The sequence below is a fragment of the Zingiber officinale genome, chromosome 1A, assembly GCF_018446385.1.
Source record: "Zingiber officinale cultivar Zhangliang chromosome 1A, Zo_v1.1, whole genome shotgun sequence".
NCBI lineage: Eukaryota > Viridiplantae > Streptophyta > Magnoliopsida > Zingiberales > Zingiberaceae > Zingiber > Zingiber officinale.
Window position 1 is genome coordinate 17355154 of NC_055987.1, and position 6000 is coordinate 17361153.

Sequence of the window (6000 nt, forward strand, 5' to 3'; positions counted from 1 at the left end):
TAGAAAAGGGGAAAAAAGAATTACTTGACTGCTTACGCCGTCGGGTATGTTAAACATTAGTCCTGACTCCTAACATCATTTTTCAGATATTAAACTTGTTTTAGCTTCTTTATAGATTGAAATAATTTCAGATTTTAAAGTGATTATGGACCTTTAATTAATGAAATTTAGCTTCTTAATACATTTAAATCATTTCAGATTTTGAAGTGACCGAGGGCTTGTACTATAATTCTCATAATAAACTTGTATTAAGTTTATTTAAAATAGTTCTACAGATTTAAAAGATAGTAGGAGGCTACTTGCTCCTAATTGCTTCGATGTGTGGTTTGATGAGGTGCTCCGTGTTGATAGTCTAGTAGTTATGTTCATTAAATTTGTTTGTTGATGTTTATTATTGACTTTACATTTTCATTGCACTAGATCCTTATTATGGGAATTTATGATTATTGCTTAAATATTTCCTTTTAACTTGTTGGTTAATTGATCATTAAAAACAGTTAGTTTTGTTCTTGCCATTTCAATAAACAGCCTGTCCTGTCTGTCAGAGTTGGTTTGCTATCCATGTGTTCCTCGTATAATTTCGAATGCAAATATAATTATGCAAGCAAAGAAGGAAAATTTTGCATACACAGGAGTCATTGTTTTTTACAGGTAATAGTGAATCGCAGCATGCTATACTTCAAGAATAGTGATAAACTTAAGGCTTGGTTTCAGAAAGCTCTATTATGTATAGTACTTACTTTGACCATAATGCAAGTAGAAAACAAGGATGTGTTTTTGAGATTCTCATAAGTACATTTGTGTTTTCACACTTGCATTGTAGGCAGTATAAATCTACCTTATTTCACCTTAATGGACATTCACTAGTAAAAGTCCCTCGAATCCATCAATATCCTCAAACTTTCATCTACACTATTCAGGTGAAATGGCCATTTCATCTTAATAGACATCTAGTACTTAAAATGAAGTGGGAAGCACTAATGTGATCCTAAAGATCCATGGAATTCATCCATATCCTTACACTTTATATTTTGAGCAGTATAGATCATTCACCTTGATGGATCTCTCTAAGTTAAAATGTAAATCTAAGTTTATCAATTTACCAGTGAGTTTATGATACTCCCACAAACTTATTTATAACGTGAGCATTAACAAAATTAGGTGCATTTAATGTTCAAGTTTTAAATTTTGGTTGTGATTTAAGAATTCAAAGACTCACATTTGTGATATAAATTGTATAATAGAGTCAATATGACAGAAAGTATATATATATATAGACCTGGATTCATTTATTTTTTTAATCAATATTTCCTTTTATATATATATATATATATATATATATATAGATCTGGATTCATTTATTTTTTAATCAATATTTCCTAAAAAGAAATTATGTTTTGTGAGCATCTGAAATTTTTAATCTTGAACACTATAACCCAAAAGAGAAGTATGAACCCTAGAGGAAAAATCTTATTAGTTTAAAATCATTATAGCCCAACTCCTAAATTCTAAAATTTTGAACTCTAAATACATATAATATACTCCGTGAGTATCTAAAATTTTTAATTTTGAACACTATAACGCAAGAGGGAAGTCTGAACCCTAAAAGAAAAATCTTATTGACTCAAATTTATTATAACACAACTCCTAAATTCTAAAATGTTGAACTCTAAATATATATATATAATATACCTCAAAATAAAATAAAAAAAATTTTAAAAAAGTTTTTAAGTCAATTCAGGTGTCTAGATTGACTCCAGACGTCTGAATTCAACCTAGGGCGCCTGGAGTCAATCCTGGCGCCCGGGGTCCGCAAGGTCGAGCGGCGTAGAGTCCATCGTAGAGGAATTTCATATATATATATATATATATATATATATATGGTGCCCCAAAATGATTGCACTCGAGGCGTCCGGATCACCTCTGGGCTCCCCGACCACTCAATCGTGGACGGTCGGTCGGGCAACATAACACTCCTATATATATATATATATATATAGACACACACATACAACTCGTGTGTGCGAGTGAGGGGCACTTGCTCATGTGGCAATTGCTAGTTGACTTTTTTGGCACCTACCACATGGACAGGTGCCCTTAGTCGCGCACGCGGGTGCGCACACACCGTATGCAACATATCAATCCCTATATATATATATATATATATATATATATATATATATATATATATATATATATATATATATATATATATATATCCGCTAACCTTATGCTACACACCCCATACACACCTAAAATTATTTTTTGATTTGATTTTTGATTTTTATTTTTTGCTTAACACTGTAACCCAACCCATAAACCTACAAAATCCTAAATGTCTTAATCGCAAGCCAAAAAAAATTAAAAACCCTATGCCCATGTGTTGCAGATGCAAGTTCGTAGGGTATATATATAAAAGGAGCCCTCAAGCCTCATCAAAGATAGGGGACATGATTAAGGATTAGGATACACTAAGATTGCGTTTGGTGAGGGGTAATTAGCCTTGTAACATAATCAGGATTACATTACAAGGCTAATTATTTTGTTTGGTACAATTCTAAACTTGTAATGTAATATAATTTGAATTGCAAAAGGTAATAACCTTTTGTAATCCAGATTACAACCTAATAGCAATCTGATTACATTACAACCCTAAATTTTTTATACCAAATATAACCCTAATCTCATCTCATCAAAACCAATTCCTCGACAAATTCGCCGACACATCTCTCCCTCACCTCATGCATCCCTCGCCTCGGGCACTCATCCCAGCGCCTCCATCAACAATGGTGTCGACAACACCTCTCCCTCACCTTGCACACTCATCCTAGTGCCTCTATCAGCATCGACGTCGACATCACCTCCATCCAGCCCCTCCATCAGCATTGGTGTCAACACCAGCACCGACGCCGACACCAGCATCGACACTGACACCACCCTCGTCTCTGCTTCCCATTAAAGCCTTGCCAAGGCTTTGATCCACTGCTGCCGCCGACACCACCTCCCTCACCGTTGCTTCCCATTAAAGCCTCACCAAGGCTTTGATCCACCGCCTCCATCAACATTGACGCTCAGCATCAATCTACATGTATTTTTTTTTCTCCTAAAGTAAATATGCTTTTATTTTCCCTCAAAAATGTCCTCTTTTTCTTTAGTTTTCATTAAATTAGAACTGATAACTTCTAGCCAGTCCATAGCAATCTTGAAACTAGAGGCAAGTCAAAGTAGTAAGTGAAATGCATGTGGCAATGGAAATTATCATTGCTACAACAAATACTGCAATTGCTTGTTATGTAGGTATTAACATCTATGTGAGTAAACATTAGAACCAATGCAAGACCACTATATGAAGACAATCAGTGAGTATTAATATAGACATGAGGTTGACTAAATAGGTATAAACAACTCATGGTTTGAGGTCACTAATGTCAAACACAAAAAAAGAAGAAAAAAAGTTGTAATGGTCATTCTGTATATGCCACCAACACTTTAAATGCATGTATTTTTTTTAGTGTAATTATAAGTAATGTTACTTTCAAAACTTGTTATATGTTTTTATCAAAATCAACATCCTGTTGAGCTCAACCTTTTCATTTATTGGTCTTATTTATTTTGTAGCCATGACTCATCTTAGTTTAAAGACCAAGAATATACTGAGAAAAAAAACTAGTTGTTGTATTAATGCATTGATTGGAGATCTTGAATATAGTGAATTGGTTTTTTTTTTCAAATGCGTTGTATTTTAGTGGAATGACGTAGTAGATCGTATTGCTTTAAAAGGTGATATGTGAATGACGTTTTTGCTAGGAGAGGGATGATATATAATTTAGCATATGAGAGTGACACTACTTGCATAGCACAACTAAGAATGAATAGGAGTAGTTTTACAAAGTTGTGTTGTATGCTCGAAAGTGGATGGAGCCTGAAAGGAACAAGATACATGGAGGTAGATGAGCAAGTAGCAATGTCATTACATTTACTAGCTCATCATGTCAAGAATAGAACTATACAATTTTGATTTAAAATGTATAGTGAAACAATAAGTAGGCATTTTCCCTGATTTTTGAATATTGTTATTCGTCTACAAAATGTGTTTTTTGAAAATCTAGAGCTAATTGCAACAGACTCAATAGATTGGAGATAGAAACGGTTTAAGGTAATTATTATATTTGTTTTTAAAGTTATGATTTATGATTTTTTTTTCTTATTTTCTTCTTGTTGTTCCTTTTAGAATTGTTTGGGAGTTTTAGATGGGACACACATTAAAGTTAGAGTACTAGCAGAGGATAGACGTAGATATCAGATAAGAAAGGGTGAAATTGTTACTAATGTGCTTGCTGCTTGTTCCCAAGATATGCAATTTACATAGGTATTGTCTGGATAGGAAGGTTCAACAGCAGATAGTAGAGTACTATGAGATGCAATCACAAGAAAAAGTGGATTAAAAGTCCTACATGGTTTGCTTATTAATTTTTCAAAATATTCTAAATATACTTTACTGTGTTTTTGATTTTGTGGTCTATTTTAATACATTTATTCAATTTATAGGATATTATTACCTTGTTGATGTTGGTTATACAAACTGTGAAGGCTTTTTAGCACCATATAAGAGCCAAAGATATCATTTAAATGAGTGGAAAGAAGGCCGAGTACCTAGAAGTCCTCCAGAGTTTTTCAATATGAAGCATTCGATTTAGTAAAATTTGATTTGATTTAGTTTAGTCTGATTTTGTTCTAGCAATTAAATTTAGTTTAGTTTAATTTGATCTTGTTTAAAAAATATATATGTGTTCATTCTTGGAATTCATTTTTTGTTTTAACTTCCAATAATAAGGAAGCAACTCATATTTGATGGTTAACTAGTTCATCCTAGATTAGTAGTTAAGTTTATTTACATTTCAGTCTAGATAGTCAACATATATTGCTGCATTTGATCATTATTATTGCTTGATCTCAAAATAATTAGGTGATATAATTTAGATTGTGGATACAATGATTCTTGTTACTTCACCTGTAATTCAATCTTGTTTGTAGGTTGTTGCTCCTCGTCATTTGTTTTATATGTTCTGATTATTGTCATTATTCAACACCTTGCCACTTATTTATTTGGTTGGGCTAAATGATGTCAGTTTCGGGTTAATATTAATCGAAAATTGAATTCACCAATTTTGGATTCGATAAAATTTGATTTGATTTAGTTTAGCCTGATGTTGTTCTATTCGATTTAATTTAATTTTATTTAATTTGATCTTGTTTAATTTAGTCTGGTTTGATTTCATTTAATTGAGAGGAAGAATAAAAGTACATAAATTCTATTATAAGAATATTTTTATTATTTTATAATATTATGAATTATATTCCTTATCAAAAATCACCAAACAAAAAAAATATAATCACCCTAATAATCAAAGATTACATACATAGTATAGAACTATTTCACCAAACATAGTAATGTAATCCTTATTACATTAATTACATTACATTATGCTTCACTGTAACCGACTACCACGTGTCCCCTCTCTGTCGCTGCAAGCTTGATATGACAGGCATATACTAGATGCTGCTTGGAGATAGTCCGATTGACTTCGATATTGATCGAGCGACGACGGCTTCATCACTTCCATCTGCTAGCTGCTCGAGAAGGGCGGGCGATGGAGTCTCATCTCGTTCAGAGGAAGGGCGAGAGCTAGCGCGGACAGTGGTCTGCAACGCGGAGGTCGCCGAGCGGGATGAACCTTCCCCACGATGCCTCTTGCGATGGACTAAAGGCTCGTTCGATGTAGCTGTAGCAGATTCAAACAGTACAGTGATTGGCGCCATAAATTGTCGTTTGGGAGGAAAGTCAACTATAGCAGCAGCGACATCGCTTGTCGCCCTATGGCCTCCTTCGTTGGCCGCAGCCATATTTTCTCCAACCTCGCCGAGCAGATAATCAGATTGGGTGACTGGCTATAAGCCACGACTCTCCAACTCGACGGCGCTCGTGACATTAATTTCCAT